Source organism: Mustela putorius, unplaced genomic scaffold (assembly GCF_011764305.1).
Source record: "Mustela putorius furo isolate JIRA1106 unplaced genomic scaffold, ASM1176430v1.1 tig00003983_pilon_pilon_pilon, whole genome shotgun sequence".
In the NCBI taxonomy this organism is placed as follows: domain Eukaryota; kingdom Metazoa; phylum Chordata; class Mammalia; order Carnivora; family Mustelidae; genus Mustela; species Mustela putorius.
Genome location: NW_025422123.1, coordinates 16,104,090 through 16,123,065, shown reverse-complemented (window position 1 = coordinate 16,123,065; position 18,976 = coordinate 16,104,090).

The following is an 18,976-nucleotide window of genomic DNA, read 5'->3' as shown; positions in this document are numbered from 1 at the left end:
AAGGTGATGGCTAATTCAAATATCTACTATAGGATAAATTGTAATTCAATTGGTCACTTACGCGTGACCTAGCATGACTGTGTAGCTTTCTCTGTGTGTTACAATCTCATTGGCAACCTGTGTGTGGCCAGGCCCAACCACATGGCCTTTGCTCTGTAAAAGTTAGTCTGTAAGGCAGGGAGGGGTTGTAAGAGGCAATGGCCCTGGCTGGTCAGTTTGATATTCTCGATGTTGGCACAAAATAAAGCTTTACTTGACCTTCGCTTTCTATCAGTCTCACTCCCTTCTTAATCATGGACCCATTATTAGGGGACTTTTCAGATTCTGAAGTCCATTACTCAGATTGCAACTTTATGAAAAATGGCAACAGCTGTCTAGAGAGTTAGAAGTGCCTTCTGTGGCTCTTCCCTGATCAGATTGGGGCCCCCAAATGTGGGACTACAAACAGGGTGGAAGTCAGTGGCGTTGGAGGTAAAAAAAAAAAAAAAAAAAAAAAAAAAAAAAAAAAAAAAAAAAAAAAATCACCTGAGGCAGAACAAAGGAGAGAGAAGTTTATTATTGCCGTCACTTCAGGGGAGCTGTGGGCAGGACAGCAAAGGAGAGGCTGTCTGACTTGCCGCTGTAGTTTGGACTGTTTTTAAAGGGGGAAGGTGAGGCATTGTGGGTCCTATGGAATTATCCCTTTCTTGGTAAGTGTGGCTGTTAAGTAGCCCTCTGGCCAGAGCCTATGGATATTTTGAGGTTGGTCACCTGCTGGGCCTGTCTGCATTCAGCCAGGGGGCGCTGTGGGCCCCTTTCCCTCCCTCTACATTGCATTGCTCAAGCCTGTTGTCTAAAATGAGCTCTACACTTTCCTACCCTTTTAAGACTAAATCTATCTGGCATCCAAAAAATTCCAAATTAACATAACCACAAATTTTCACTTTGGGAATGAAAGTGAGGGAAACAACTACAAAAGGGTAAAGCAGATTCTTCATCTCATGAAGAATGAAAATTGTTGAAAGATGGTTTCTCAGACTGCTTCTTGACTGCAGTATTTTCAGGGGGTAAATATTTTTAACAGTTTCCCTTAAATTTCCTGTCATCCAAGGAAGTGAGGAGCAGAAACATTTTGCGAACAGAAATCAAAATTCCCCGGGGCACCTGGGTGGCTCAGTCCCTAAGCCTCTGCCTTCTGGCTCAGGTCACGATCCCAGGGCCCTGAGATTGAGTGCCACATCAGGCTCCATGCTCAGTGGGAAGCCTGCTTCTCCCTCTCCCACTCCCCCTGCTTGTGTTTCCTCTCTCACTGTGTCTCTCTTTATAAATATATATATATATATATATATATATATATATAATATAATATAAAATCTTAAAAAAATAAATCAAAATGTCCATCTGGATTGAATGCAAATATTTCCCGACTCGTTTTCAAATTTCTATTTCAATTTGTTTTGCATGGCTGCAGTCTCTGATCAAACAGTAGCTTTTGTAATAATATTGACAGAAATGTGGTTTTTCCATGTGTACCTATTCTGTGTGGCAGAGCCAGGCAGGAACTCCAATACCAAAGCCTTTTCACTTAAGAAGTGACCCAAGAACTCAGGGACTAGAATGTCAGAGAGACCCTGGAATGGCATACAGCCTTGCTTTTAGGGGATGGATCATGACTTGTTGGTTGAGAGAACTGGAGAAAATGGAACAAAAGGAACTAATTGACTTTGGGGGGATCTGGGAGTGAAAAAAAATGCTCTGGATGGGGGATGGGCTCTGAGGGCGTCACAGAGGGGATGCTTTGCAAGGGCTAGGAATTGTCTGACCCTGTGAATTCCTTCTCCTTAATCAAGTTTCTTCAGCTTCAAAGTCTTTGGTTCCCCAGAAACAGAATAAGATTATGAAAGGCATATTTGTATGTTTTCTATCTTGAAAATGAATATTCTTCCTCTTTCAGTGCTTGGTTTTGTTTGTTTTTTGACCTGTTAGCATTTCTTTCTGAAAGCACAGAACATAAAACTAACATTAGTATTAATAAAGTAGAAATAATTTTTTTTAATATTACTTAGTAAATGATAGTCATGAAGTTACTTTTTGTCCTTTGGTACTGTAACAGACATAGAGTTTTGAAATCATTTCATACTTCATTCTAAATAGAGGAAGTTGATTTCTCGAAGATATAAGACTTATCAGGGTCTTAATATTAAAAAAAGATAATAAGAAAACTGAAGCCAAACCTCTAGTATTTTAAAGATTTTATTTATTTTTTTGACAGAGAAAGATCACAAGTAGGCAGAGAGGCAGGCAGAGAGAGAGGAGGAAGCAGGCTCCCTGCTGAGCAGAGAGCCCGATGTGGGGCTGGATCCCAGGACCCTGGGATCATGACCTGAGCCGAAAGCAGAGGCCTTAACCCACTGAGCCACCCGGGCGCCCCCAAACCTCTAGTATTTTAAATCCAGGATTAGTATTATTGTTGTATCACAACTGCACTGAGTTAGAGTTTTATAAATATATGTGTGTGTATATATATATATACACATCTATATGTATTTATACATATTTGTACATGTATAATACAGCCTAATTTATTTTTGTTAAGTTATATCTTACAGTTGGTGAGTTTTATGTCTTTTATTTAGAACTATGATGAATTTTAATTTTTTTCCCCCAAATGGATTTTCATATACTTTGCAAAGTAAGGGACGAGACTGATATTTTGGTGTATGCCTAAACAACTGTTTCAGCTTCAGTTTTTGAAAAGATAGTCCTTCATCCATTGACTTTACTTGATACCTGTTTGAAAATCAATTGCTAGGTATGTGTTCATCTATTACTAGACCCTGTATTTTGATTCATTTATCTAAGTTATAGAGGCAATTCATAACTGACAGCATTGGACAGCAGCCCAGAGGCTAGATTCTCATCTGAGAATCAAGATGTCCAGATTTGAAGTCAGGGCGTCCTGCCAGATAAACCAATATTGACAAACCTATTTCTCAGTTCCCTGACACCCCATAAAAAGAGAATTGTCTTTCCACTATAAACCTAGTGTGTGAGCAGAGTAGGTGCTACAAACAAAACAAATTTAGGGCAGTCTCAGAAATACCAGGTGATTAGCCTCCTGTTAATCTCCCAGAAGTATCACTCAGGTTTTTGTGCAACCTTATCTGGTTTCTTTAACTCTGCATCAGCCTAGAGTAACAAGGGATAGTAATAGTGCAGGCCTTGAGGAGTGATTCTAAAGGACAGCTTCCTAATGAAAATGATGAAGAGGAGGAAGCAAGGGGATAGAGAAATGATTTTGAAACTTACCTCTTGGACTTCTCTGCCTAAAGTGTTACTGGAACAAAACATTTAAAAATAGTAGCTATTAGACATTTCTCCAATGAAGACATACAAATGGCATCATTAGTTATCAGGGAAATTCAAATCAAAACCACATTGAAATACCACCTGGCACCAGTTAGAATGGCAAAGATTAAAAAAGCAGGAAACAACAAATGTTGGAGAGGATGTGGAGAAAGGGGAACCTTCTTATACTCTTGGTGGGAATGCAAGTTGGTGCTGCCACTTTGGAAAACAGTGTGGAGATTCCTCAAAAAATTAAAAACAGAGCTACCCTATGATCCAGCAATTGCACTACTGGATATTTACCCCAAAGACACAGATGTAGTGAAAAGAAGGGCCATTTATACCCCAATGTTCACAACAGCAATGTCCACAATAGGCAAACTCTGGAAAGAGCCAGGATGCCCTTCAACAGATGAATGGATGAAGATGTGGCCCATATATACAATGGAATATTACTCAACCATCAGAAAGGATGAATACCCAACTTTTCAATCAACATGGATGGGACTGGAGGAGATTATGCTGAGTGAAAGAAGTCAAGAAGAGAAAGTCAATTATCATATTGTTTCACTTACTTGTGGAACATAAGGAATAGCATGGAAGACATTAGGAGAAAGAAAGGAAAAGTGAAGTGGGGGAATCAGAGGGGACGATGAACCATAAGAGACTGTGGACTCTGAGAAACAAACTGAGAGTTTTAGAGGGGAGGGGGATGGGGGGATGGGTGAGCCTGGTGGTGGTTATTAAGGAGGAAACATATTGCATGGAGCACTGGGTGCTATATGTAGAGAATGAATCTTGGAACACTACATTAAAAAAAATAAAATTAGTAGCTATCATAGGCCTTCTTGTATTACGTGTTGTTAACTGACACACATATGGTGCTTACTATCAACATTCTTCTAGAACCTTCTTCAATTAACTCATTTAATTTCTTCAATAATCTTATAATGTAGGTAATAGCATCCTTATTTTAAAGATTATAAATCTGAACCTCAGAGAAATTAGGTATCTTATCTGAAGTTGTAAATATTGGAACCCACATACAAATGCAAAGGAGCCAATTCCCAGTACCTGGAATATAAAAGTTCTGGGGAAATAGGTTCTAAAAGTTCTCATCACAAGGAAAAAATTTTAACCAGATGTGCAGATGAATGTTAACTGCACTTATTGTGGCGACATTTTACAATATATGCACGTCAGGTCATTGTGGGTACATCTTAAACTTTATATAGAGTTTGTGTCCATTGCGCCTTAATGAAACTGAGGGGGGGGAGAAAATATATATATATATATATATATAAAATCTGGCATTTACAGTTGCCACATCTACCAGTTCTTGAATATGGGTTGCCACTTGCAAGAGTTTATGGACATAAATAAGGGCAATTTTTAGAGAAAACAGACAAGAGAGCTGTCTGGTCGGGACCTCCAGCTGTTGCAGGAATAAGTCTTTCAATGCAGAAAGGGACCTGGATAATGCATCACAGTGTGCATGGATGCAATCTTCCCTGAGTTAGCCAGGTAAATTTCAGATCTAAGCACTTGATAACCTGGTCATAACAGATAAGATTTCTTCACCAATGAGTACATTACTGTTATCATTGCCAGGAGAGCCCGTTCCTGGATTGAGAGTGTTCTGTCAATGATATTCCTTTGGTTGCATAGTTTTGATAGAATATGAATCTTTGTTGTGAAATAATTAAAAGCTGAAAAATCTCTTTTTCCCCCCACTCTGTGCCAGTCTCTTCTTACTTCATTCCCATGGCTCAGAAAATTCATTCACATGAAGGATAATTCTAGAAAATGATCACAAGATGGCAGCATGTCCATGTGATAGTTAAACTTCTAAGAGAAACCAAGGAAAATTAAACTCAGACTGATAGTCTAAACCTATTCTAAAGAGTGGCCGAAGGATTTCATAAAAGCTTAAAGTAAACAAACAAACAAAATAACTTCCAACACTTTGTCGACAGTCTGTCGCAGTCCTTCAAGGGGACTTACACAATGAGGGGATAGGAGTATAAGGGAGATCCTTTGTCCCACACCTTCCGATAGAGAGGTTTTACCCTTATCTAACTTGTAGAATCTACTGCTGACCTCCACCTGATAACATGTCTGTGCCTCAGTTTCCTCACTTGCAATTAGGGATAATAATACTAGTGTCTCCTTTGTAGAGAAGCTTGTGAGGATAAAGGAAGGGAAAATACATACTGGATCCATAACAGATTCTGCCATGTAGTATTAACTATTAATTTATATTATTCATAATTTGTAATAGCGATGCCTGACACCATATTTGCATCTAATTTATCATTTATTAATTGTGCACATGGTTAAAGACTCAATATATGGCATTTGTATTGCATGGCACATTAAATCTTTGGAACAAACTTTGGATGTGAATAATGGGACACATCTATAGATGCAGAAACTGAGATACAAAGAGATGAATTAAATGTGCTTGAAGTAAAACTGCTAATAAATACGTGGGCTGGGTTTCTAACCCTGTTCTGGATGACTGGAATCATTTCCATCAACTTTGTTCTATATTTGAACATGATTGCCAAATTTTGATTTTGTGAATTCAATGGGTAATATGTTAAATTGAAATATTGTTCTTCCTCTTCCAATCAAAATATTTAAGAATAATCTCATTATTTAAATGTTTGGTTTACACAACTCTAAGAATGGGACACATGGGAGCAGAAACAATTTAAATGTACAGCCATTCTGGAAAACAATATGGAGTTTCCACAAGATGTTAAAAATAGAGCTAACCTAGGACCCAGCAATTGCACTACTGGGTATTTATCCCAAAGATACAGATGTAGTGAAAAGAAGGGGCACATGCACCCCAATTTTCATAGAAGCAGTGTCCAAAATAGCCAAACTGTGGAAGGAGCCAGGATGTCCTTCAACAGATGAATGGATAAAGAAGATATGGTTCAGACGTACAATGGAATATTACTCAGCCATCAGAAAGGATGAATACCTACCATTTACATTCACATAGATGGAGCTGGAGGGGATTATGCTAAGTGAAATAGATCAAACAGAGAAAAATAATTATCATATTGTTTTATTCATATGTGGAACATAAGGAATAGAGCGGAGGACAACAGGGGAAGGGAGGGAAAACTGAATGGGAAGAAATCAGAGAGGGAGACAAACCAGGAGACACTGTAGACTCTGGGAAACAAACTGAGGGTTAGAGAAGTCACATAGCAACTTTAACGATAATATCAGTAGTATAAATATAGAAATAGTATATTGGAAAAGATGATCTCAAAAGTGATAGCATACCACACACACACACACACACACAAACACACATATGCACATACATCTTCCTTACAATCAAAACCAAGGCAATATTTTTGACAAATAATATCTAATTACATCGGTTTTATATGTAGATATTGATGTGGCCAAATGTGAATCATCTTGAATTTTTAAAAAAGATTTTATTTACTTGAGAGATAGCAAGAGAGATAGTGAGAGAAAGCACTAGTGGGAGAGAGGAACAGAAGGAGAGGCAGAAGCAGACTCCCCAGTGAGCAGGAAACCTGACACAACTCTTGGACCTCGGAGCCTGAGATCATGACCTGAGCCAAAGGCAGCTGCTAACCAAGTGAGCCACCCAGGTGTCCTATATTTTGTATGTTTTTCAGGTGAATTTTATATTTAAGTTTATTAGATAGTTCATCAAGGAAACCATATGAAAAGTCAGGCAATCACAAAAGATGCTTTTTCCTTTGGCCTAATGTTGGTTTCCCGCAAAATTTATATATTGAAATCTTAATGACCCATGCCATGGTATTAAGAGATTGGATTTGAGGAGGTGATTATGTCATGAGGGCAGAATGTTCAAGAAATGGAATTAATGCCCATATAGAAACTTACCTTGCACCTCCAGTCATGTGAGGACATAGCAAGAAGTCAGCCATCTGTGAACCAGACATCCTTTACCAGGACCCAATAAACCATGCTGTGATCTTGAACTGCCAGACTCAAGAAATGTGAAAAATAGTTTTCAGTGATTTATAAACCATCAGTCTGTGATATTTTATTATAGCAACCTGAACAGACCTGGGCGGTATTCCAATAAGCAGGCAAGAGCTACAAGGAAATATTTCTAAAATTTAGCTATATAACATTTACTGCATGAAAATTCTAAACATTGTGATTGTTACTTAGATAGGCAATGGTCTTTCTGAGATTTGTGTCCTTCTTACTTCATATTGCTCATTGATTTGATCTGAGAGTATAATTTTTCCCTGATGAAAGAATCTACCCAGAGTTTATTTTTGTTTTGTGTTGTGTTATTTTTTAAAACAGTCTCAACAGAAATATTTTAACTCTTTTCATTACTTAAAGTATCTTTATTTTATTCTTTCATTTAATTGCAAATACAAGACATAATGTTTTTGTTTAAAATGTTTTTTCTAAGGGTGTCAGAGGGGCTCAGTCAGTTAAGTGTCTGACTCTTGATTTCAGTTCAGGTCATGATCCCAAGATTGTGAGATTAAGCCCTGTGTTGGGCTCTTCACTTAGCTCAGAGTCTGCTTGAGGTTCTCTATTCCTCTCCCCCTGCCCCTCCCCCACAATTTGCTCTCTAAATAAATAAAGAAAATCTTTCAAAAACTAAAAATAATTAAAATGTACATTTCCTTAAGTACTTAAAAGAGATTTCCCTATTTCCCCATTTTTATGTTGAAAAGTTAGGTATCAATTTCAATCTATGCTATCATGTAATTTGCTTTTCCTTTATGGAGATTTTAAACATTTTCTTCCTGCATTTGATTTTGTTTAAATTCACTATACTGTTTCTAAGTATATGTTTGTTTTAATTCACAGTTATTTTGCATGGTATATTATAAACACTTTTAATTTGAGATCATATGTTGTTATTTAAGCATATATTATTTTCGCTAATATTTTATATTTCTTTATACTTTCTTGATTTCTATGACCTTCTATAATGAATATTGACACTCCCTTTAGTTTCACATCTTAACTTTGTTCTCAGCCCTCTAACATTTGGTCCATTTATAATTCATTCTGAGTTTCTCCACCAATATATTTACTCACTAATTCATTCCTGACCGGTTTTTATATCACATTTACTATGTGACCCCCTTTTTTGAGTTTCTCATATCAACTCCTTTTTTTTTATTCCTGTTATCTCCCACTAGTTATGTTTTATAATCACTTGATCGTCATTTAGATTTTCTTTTCTTTTTTAAAGATTTTATTTATTTATTTATTTATTTGACAGAGAGACACCCAGCGAAAGAGGGTACACAAATGGGGTGGGGGGTGGGTGGAAGAGGGAGAGGCAGGCTTCAGGCTTCCCGCTGATCAGGGAGCCTGGTGCCAGCCTCAATCCCAGGACCCTGGAATTATGACCTGAGCTGAAGGCAGACACCCAATGACTGAGCCACCCAGGCACCCTATTGTTTAGATTTTCATCATACTTATTTCCCTTAAAGATATGTGTTGAGTTCATTTTCTTGTGTTGACTTTTTAATGCCTCAGCTTGTTTTAATATGTTTTGTCCCTTTGTTGTCTTTCTCTCATAATACTGGGAATAGTCAGATGTATTGAATTTTCCCTAGGGACATGTTATTTAGTTACTTATACCTCCAGGGATCAGAACGACATTATCCTGACTCTATTTTTTGTAGTGTGATTGGTGGAATTGGAAAAAGACATTCATTCTGAGAAGCTTTATGTTACAGTCAATGGTCATCTGTCCCCTACCCTCTGTCCCCACAAATGGAAATTCTCTGTCTTCAAGATTACATTTCTGCAGCTCTATCTCACAACTTCTCTTCCTGGCTGACTGCATCTCTTTTAATTGCTAAGGACCAGAGGCTGCCAGAACTAAGTATTTTTTTTTTTTTTTATTCTTGGCTCTTCACTCTGCTGTTTCCAGCATTGTCTCAATGTTACTCATAATTGGCAAAGGAAGAGCAGCACATATCTATCTCTGGGACACTCTTCTCAAGATTAGGGTATATATTTCTTCTTTCTCCTCTAAGTTCTTGCAGTATCTTTTAATTTGATGCCTGATTTTGATGACTGCTCTGATCTAAATTCTAAACCTAATCAGAATGAATTTCATCAAACTTCACATCTCTTCCCACTATTACCACAATGAAACCCATCCTTTCTCAGTCAATGGCTTGGCCTCCACAGGCACTGGATCTTGACATCCACAGGGTGTAAGGGAAAGAGAAACAATGTAACAAAAATCCTATAAAGCAGCCCATTTCTTCTCTTTGGACTTTCAACATCTGCTGATGCTACGTTTTTGTGCCCACTCCCCCACCTCCCCCACCCCCACCAAAAAGGATCCAGCCATCTTAGGATTCATCTACATTACCTCTGTTTTACTGCAAAAAAAAGTGCCTCTTAAAATTCCTGTCTCATTTCTGTCATCTCCAGAGCTAGATGAAGAACAGAGAACAAGCTTGTGTCTCCACCTTATAAGGACTTTGGTGTTGTCTGACCATGTTTTGGAGTGTATATATTCTTAAGGGGAATTCTTGTTAAGGTTGTCGGAATTAATTATCCCTGTCTCCTTCATGGTCTATCTAATAACCTCCTTAGTTCCTCTACTTAATGCTGTAGACACAAAGACAAACATTCTCATTGTCTTTCGATTTACTAGGTGTTAGGTTTTGCAGACCTCTGGAGGATATAGCATAACCTGTTGAAAGATGGAAAGGTTTGTTTTGTGAGAAGTCAGTGAGTAATTGCCCTAGGCACAGTCTTCTAATTCCTATCAGAATTTGTAAACTTTGCAGTAGTAAAATTCAAGTAAGCAAATGAGATTCCTGAGTGTGCCTATTAGAAGAAAATTACACAGGCTTATTTTTTTTAAGATTTTATGTATTTTTTGAGGGGGGAGAGAGAGCAGGAGTGGGGGCAGGGAGGGGCAGAGGAAGAGGGAGAAGCAGGCCACCGGCAGAGCAGGGAGCCCAGAGATGAGGTTTGATCCCAGGACTCTGAGATCATGACCTGAGCTGAAGGCAGATGCTTAAGAGACTGAGCCACCCAGATGCCCCTGTGCAGGAATTTAGAAGGTGTTTTCAAGTTTTGATAACCAATATATTACTTTATTTTATGACAGAAACAATCTTAAAGCTAAATCTTAAAAATCTTATTAACTGAATTATCATAGACATGTCAGATAAATAACTAGTATCCAAAATCTTTCAAGAACTTATCAAACTCCACCCAAAGAACAAATAATCCAATTAAGAAATGGATAGAAGACACGAACAGACATTTCTCCAAAGAAAACATCCAAATAGCCAACAGATATATGAACAAGTGCTCAACATCACTGGGCATCAGGGAAATACAAATCAAAACCACAGTGAGATACCACCTCACGCCAGTCAGATTGGCTAAAATTAACCAGTCAGGAAATGACAGATATTGGTGAGGATGTGGAGAAAGGGGAACCCTCCTACGCTGTTGGTGAGAATGTAAGCTGGTGCAGCCACTCTGGAAAACAGTATGGATATTCCTCAAAAAGTTGAAAATAGAGCTACCCTATGGCCCAGCAATCTCACTACTGGGTATTTAGCCTAAAGATACAAATGTAGTGATCCAAAGGGGCATGTGCCCCTGAATCTTTATAGCAGCAATGTCCACAATAGCCAAACTATGGGAAGAGTCTAAATGTTCATCAACAAGAATGGATAAAGAAGATGTGTTTTATATATATATAATGGAATACTATGCAGCCATCAAAAATGAACTCTTGCCATTTGTGATGACGTGGTTAGAAATAAAGGGTATTATGCTAAGAGAAGTAAGTCAGAGAAAGACAATTATCATATGATCTCTCTGATATGAGGAATTTGAGAGGCAGCATGGGGGTCGTAGGGGGAATGGAGAGAAAAATGAAACAACATAGGACTGGGTAGGGAGACAAACCATAAAAGACTCTTAATCTCAGGAAATAAACTGAGGTTGGCTGGAGTAGAGGGGAAGGGGAGCTATGGAGTAGCTGGGTGATGGACACTGGGGAAGGTATGTGCTATGGTGATCGGTGTGAATTGTGTAAGGCTGATGAATCAGAGACCTGTACCCCTGAAACAAATAATACATTATATGTTAGTTTAAAAAAAAAAAGAAAAGAAAAAGAAAAAGAACTGTTAGTATGAATTTGAACTCCTTAACTCCTAACTTTTTTAAAGATTTAATTGAAAGGATCACTTTGAAATACAAATCAAAAAGTTTTAGATCACAATTTTCTTTACTCTGAGGATGAATCTATGTGTTGGATTCTTAAGTGAATATGAAACACAATCTAATTTCAGCAATACACCAATCCTTCCTTAGGATTAGTTTGAGCTGGAGATGATTTGTCTCATTTATTTTTAAATGGTTCTTGTTTACATCAGTTTACTAAAATTAAAATCCCCGTCTTAGTCTTCATATTATGTCCTATTATTGTCCTATTCCATGCTTCCCTGGGTTAGTAACTAGTAAGGGAGTTCGGTAAGAATTCAGTGTGCAAAGATCCTATAGAAAGTAGATATGTGTGATCTGGGTGATTTAGTCATTTTGTTTTGTCCCTATAGTTATCTGAAGCCCTTTGCATTCATTAAGAAAAAAAAAACAAAAAAAAACTCAAGCACCAAATCTCAAACCTGAAAATAATAGAAATCATCAGTGCAATGTCACAAAACATGTTAGTCCTTTCCTTAATTTCCTGTTTGCTTTCAGGAGGTCATGATCAACTCATCTGTACTGATAATGGCGAAATGTGTCCTTGTGGTTTGATGTCTAACAGCTGAGAGTCTCACAGTCCTCAGCTCGGATTCCAACTCTGCCACTTGTGGCATGTGCCCTTGAGAAAATTGCTTCTTTGTAAATCTCAGCTCTCTCACCTGTAGAAAGGGACAGTGGACAGATTGCAGCAGTTTCAGTGGGAGGATTAAATGAGATCTCATATGTTAAACTGCTGTCATTGTGCCTAGAACATCAAAACTGCTCAATAAATGATAATTGTTAGGATAAACATTTTTTTAAAAAAAGAAAAGAGTCCCTATTTGACAAAACTTAACAATACTGTGTTGTCTTAACGTTAATTTGTTTTAATATTTATGCAATAAAAGTATGTTAATGAAAGCATAGATAAATAGATAAATCAATAAAATATTTGGAAGATAAAACTGGTACTTTAAAATGTTTGTATTGTTCTTCTTTCCACACTGTTACTGTGAGTCTTTCAGATTGTTGAAAGTGGTTCTGCTTGAATAATCAAGAAAGAAAGTTGTGTCACCACACTTTTACGTCCAATAACAATAATAAAAGCTCATGGAAATTTTTTACTATGCAAGATTAGTAGCTCATGGCTAGTTTCCTAATGGAGATTATTGCTTCATAAAAACGAAGTGTTACTATTTAACAAGAAATTGATTCATTGTGGTCATAGAACAAATGATTAAATTTGCTTATAGGGATATGGATTATTGCTTATCTTAGCACCAATACCCTGTACATAGCATAGTGGAATGCACATGCCATATAAATTTTCAATAGAAATGTGAATTGAAGCTAAACTACACTAAATTTTCAACCACTTACTAATTGGACAGGTAATGGATTATTTCTATTTCTTATGTCCTTTTTCAAAGTTGATTTTTATACTATATATATATATTTTTTAAATTAGCCCTCTCTGGTACAAATACACACTATTTTTCAGTACACACAAGATATTTATTAAGATAGAATGTATTCTGGTCGTTCTGAGATATCTCAATGTTTCAAAACTACTTCACAGCACACAAAGTACACTGATCTCTGACTACAGTGGAAATAAATTATAAGTCAATTTTAGAAATATATCTAGAACATTTTCAATTTTTTTTGAAACTAAATAACTCACAACTAAATAACTCATGAAACCTGAGATGAATGGAAAATTAAGAAACTACTTGAACTAAATGAAAATAAAAACAAATATTCAATAAATTTGGATAAAATTAAAACAGTGTCAACTGGGAAATTTATGTTACAAAATGCCTATGTTAGAAAAGAAGGAAGTTCTTATAATTCTAGGTAAATTTTTGTAATTCTAGGTAATCAAGGTAATTCTTTGTAATTCTAGGTAATCAAGACAATACGGTATTTTCATCAAGATAAAGTCTAGGAGAGACAGATATAGACATAAGTGATCAATTTATTTTCAATAAAGTTGCAAAACATTCCATTGAAAAAAAGAAAGTCCTTCAACAAATAATGTTGGGATGGTTTGGTGCCCACGTGTATAAAAACTGGATTTTGATCCATACATTGAAACTTATAAAAAAGTTACAAAATGGATCTTTGACATTAAATGTAACAGCTAAAACATCCAGAAGAAACAAGCAAAAATATTTGTGACAGTTAGTAGGCAAAATTTTTTTAGAGTCAACAAAAAATGAAGTTCAAAAGTGAAAAAACTGATAATTTGGACGTTTTCCAAATTAAGAATATACAACTGATATTTAAAAGATACTGTTAAGCAAGAAAAACACAATTCCAAAACTTGTAGAAATTACTTCAAATTGCATATGTGATACTGGAATTGTATCCAGATTTACATAAAAATTCCAACAATAAAAAAAATACATAATTTACAAAATTTTGGAACAAATACTTCACATAGAAGACAGACAGGAAATATACACATAAAAAGATGTTCAGCATCATTTGTTATTAGAGAATTCCAAATGATGAGATACAACTATAACCCATTGGAACAAAAAAAGACTAAATGTCTGCAAGAAAGAATAGCAATTGGAACTCCAATGCACTGCTGGTAGAAATGTTAAATGTGGCAACCATATTGTAAACAGTTGGTAAGTCTTAGAAGTAAAAAAATTAACCAGCAACAGACTTGTCCATTCCATACCTAATGATTTAACCAAGAAAAATGAAATCTTATATCTACACAAATATTTGCACATGAACATTCATAACAAGTTTTTCTTTGTTAGTAAAATGCCAGAAACTACTCTAAACACATCAGCAGGTGAGTAAGAGCCATCTGATTTTCTAGGTAGTATAAGTAATTAGAAGTAAGTTTCCCCTCTGTTCAGCTGAACAAGGATTTGAAAAGTTACTATGTACACATAGCTGTGATTTGGAAGCATGAGTAAGAATACATCAGCTGGTCAAAAAATATCCATAAAGCCCCTGTTTGTGACTACAGTTGGAAATAAAATAGAAATAGTGCCAAAGCCAGGAAATCTTTGAGTGTCTCCTAGATTAGGGTGTAGAAGGTGAGTAACAGAAAAGTAAGCATGATAGTCAAAACAACGAATAGCAGTTAGTCTACTTATCACTGCAAAGTTGTAACACACCCCACCAAAACCAAAAGACCAAAATTAAATAAATTGTTGTTAAAACATTGACAGAAGCTGGAGTTGAACATTCATAAGCAATGTGTAATAATGTTATCTAATTCCCTATGCACGTTCTTACCCTAAAATAAAAGTTTTTCAAACAATTGCAAAAAAAAAAAAAAAAAAAAAAAAAACTCTATGTGCATGTAAAACTTGCAGATATCTAGAATCTTCTCAATAATAGAGAAAATACTGTATGTTCTCAAAGGAATTCCTTTTGAAGCAAATAGAGCTCACTTATAAGATACACTTTAAATTACCTGTGGATTCTCAACTTCATCAAACAGATCAAACTTTCTAAAAAAACTAATGCCAGTAACTAACTCTCCTTAGCAGGTTAGTGGTTTTTCCTTGTCCTTGGACACTGACTTCATCTATATTCCATAAAATTCCATATTAACTTATCTGCAGCTCTCTAATTTGGGAATATATTTCCGGATTGATATCCTATTCAAGACCTTGAGAGAAGACACAAGACATTTTACTATCATCTCTATAAAATAATTTTTCCTTTCCCTAAATACTCAAATAAGTTCAATTTGAGAAGAACTTCTGTTTAAAACATTGTTTTCCTTTGGACCTCCTCCTTGAAGTGCTAGCTCTAGCAAAATCTTTATTTGTAACTGATGAGTATCAGTATTAAAAAAATGGTAAAATTAAAGTGTCAGGAAATGTCATTGTGGATATTCTCATACATTCCATAGTCACAAAGCAAATGGATAGAACTCTGAGTATCAATTTATTTATTGGAAAACCTCTACAAATATGAAAATTAGTCCCACATGAATTAATGGAATGTGTTTTCCTTCTTTATCAAGTCTTTGTACTCATTCATTGCTTAACTTCTGTGCTCTGTCTTATTTTCTCTCTGGGGACATAATGTGCTCACCTCATGCTTTTCAATTATTCAAATTCATGATGTGAGGCAGAAATCCAGGTGGCCTCTATTATCTGCCCTAGAGAAGCAGTTCAGTACCTGAGCTGGCCATTGCTGCTGTTTAATGGGTCAAGGACCAGAGATGAATTCTCTTTCCTGGGTTTTCCTAAGCTGCTTTAATTTCTTTGGTGTGGAAGTTCAGATAAGGTTTGGATTTTTTGCCTTTGTTTTTGTTTTAAGATTTTATTTATTTACTTATTTGACAGAGAGAGTGAAAAAGCACACAAGCAGGGGAAACAGTAGAGGGAGAGGAAGAAGTCGTTTTTCTGCTGAACAGGGAGCCAAATATGGGACTTGATACCAGGACCCCAGGATCAAGACCTGAGCAGAAAGAAGGCAGATGCTTAACCAACTAAACGACCCAGATGCCCCAAGGGAGAGCATGATAATCCCTATTTCCTTTTTTCAGAGACTATTTGTGGAGGAAATATGAAATTGGCATATTATCCAGTTTCACGGTCAAATGTAATTAAAAGCTCGTGTTATAAGTCTAAATATTTCCAGAAAAAGGAATGGATGTCATCGGATGAGAACATAGCAACTAACTATTATAAACGGGTAACTCGTGTGCTGGAAAATACATACATTGTTTAAGTGATACAGCATGAGTGACAAAAAGGTGGGAACAGCTAAAAGTCCGCCATCTTAATGCGCATGTATTCTTGGCCCACTGAGTTCCTCTCTTTACACATTTGATTTTCTAGGAAGTCATAAAACCATAAAATATCTGTCTTATTTGTAAATTACATTATGATATTTATAAATAATACAAATAATAACCTCTACTCTTTTCATAGTACAGAGATTCCCATAAAGTATACCACATTTATCACTTTAAAATTACATGGCATTTATGCTCAGTGGCATAATATATATTCACATAATTGTGCAACCGTCACTTCCAGAAATTTTTAGTTTTCCAAACTCAAACTGTACTCAGAAGACCATTAACTCCTCGTTTCCCTGGGCCCTCAGCTCCTGGAAATCACATTCTACTTTCTGTATTTATCAGTTTGACTATGCTAGGTATATCGTACAAATGGAAACACATAGTGTTTTTCTATTTGTGACTAGTTTATTTCAAATATTTCAAATATCTTCAAATCTGTGTTCATCCATGTTGTAGCATGTGTCACAATTCCCTTCCTTTTTATTTCATTATATGTACATAAAACATTTTATGTATTCACTTACCTATCAATGGATACTGAGATTGCTCCCATATTTTAGATATTGTGATTAATGCAACTATGAAAATAGATACAAATATCTCTTTGATATCTTATTTCCAATTATCTTGGATATTTACCCAGAAGAATTATTACTGGATCACAGAGTAGTTACATGTTCACTTTTTAGAAGAACCACCATACTGTTTTCTTCAGGAGGTGTTTCATTTTGTGTTCCCACCAACACAGTGCAGAAATTCCATTTACTCTACATTGATGCCAGCACTTCTCCCTCCTTGCCTTTCCCTTCCTCCCTCCCTACCTTGTTTCCTTCCTTCCCTCCCTCTTTCTCCCTTTTTTTCCTTTCTTCCTTTGGTAGTACCCCACCTCAGGGGCAAATGTGGCACTTCATTATAGTTTTGATGCACATTTCCCTAAGGATTAGTGATGTTGAGCATCTCTTTAGGTACTTATTAACAAAGTGGGTATTCAAGTCCTTTGACTATTTTTGTAAGGTTGTTTTTCTGTTGTTGAGTTTTAGGAGTTCTATTTATATTCTGAATATTTAGGTAAATAGCAGATACATGATTTGAAAATACTGTCTATTATGTGGGTTACATCTTTACTGTGTTACTGCATGATAGTGTCCTTTGATGAACAAATTTCTTTAATTTTTGTGAAGTCTAGTTTACTTTTCTTCCTTTTTTTGTCAATGACTTTGGTGTCGGATCCAGGAAATTATTACCAATTCAGTATCATGACACTTTTGCCCTTATGTTTTCTACTAAGAGTTTTATGGTTTTAAGTTTTGCATTTAGGCCTTTGACCCATTTTGTGGTATTTTTGTATAGTGTTAGATAAGGATCTAACTTGATTCTCTTGCATGTGGATATTCAATTTTCCCAGTACATTTATTGAAAAAATTGTCTTTTTCTAGATTTAATGGTCTTGACATTCTTATCAAAAATTGCTTGATCATACATGTGAGGGTTTATTTCTGGGATCTCTATTCTAATCCATTGGCCTCTTTTTATGCTAGTACCACAGTGTTTAGATAAATATAGCTTTGTGGTAAATTTGAAAGGAAGTGCAATTCCTACAACTTTATTCTTTTCAAAAATTGTTTTGGCTCTCTGGGGTTCCTCACAATTCCATGTGAATTTAAGGACAGGTTTTTCTACTTCTGCAAAAACATTCTTGGTATTTTTATACGGATTGCTTTGAGTTTGTAGATAAATTTGGATAGCATTGACATTTTAATGATATTAAAATTTCTAAACTAAGAACACAAAATGTGTTTCTGTTTACATTTATTTATGTCTTTTAAAATTTCTTTCAACAATATTTTGTAGTTTTTATTTTACAGGTCTTTTACCTCTCTGGTTAAGTTAATTCTCAAGTATTTTATTCTTATTGATATTATTATAACTGCAATTACTTTACAATTTCCTTTTCAGATTATTTATCATTAGTGTATAAAATACAACAGATTTTTGAAAGTTGACTTTATATCTTGCCACTTTGCTGAATTCATTTTTTGTTGTTGTTGTTTGAATGGGGTTTTTGGTGCATTATTTAAGGCTTTCTGCATCAAAATGACATCCTCTACAAAGAGAGGATGATGATTTTTCCTTTCCAATTTAGTAAGTTTTATTTATTTTTATTGCCTAAATTCTCTAGTTAGAACTTCCAGTACTACATTTAATAAAGTGTTATGTCAGATATTAGAGAAAAAGCATTCAGTCTTTCATCATTGAGCATGATGTTTGCTGTGAATTTTTCACATATCACTTTTATAATGTTCAAGTGGTTTTCCATCTTTTCCTAGTTTGTTGCATGTTTTTATCATGAAACAGTGATGAATTTTGTCAAATGCTTTTTCTGAATCAACTGAAATAATCATGCTTTTTTTTTCCCTCTTTATGTTAATCTGGTGTATTACATTGATTGATTTTCATATATTGAACCATTCTTGTGTTCCAGAAATAAGTCCCACTTGGTCACGGTGTTTAATTCTTGTAATATGCTGCTGAATTCTATTTGCTAGTATTTGGTTGAGGGCTTTTGCTTCAATATTCATAAGAGATATTGATCTACAGTTTTCTATTTTAAAATTGCCTTCA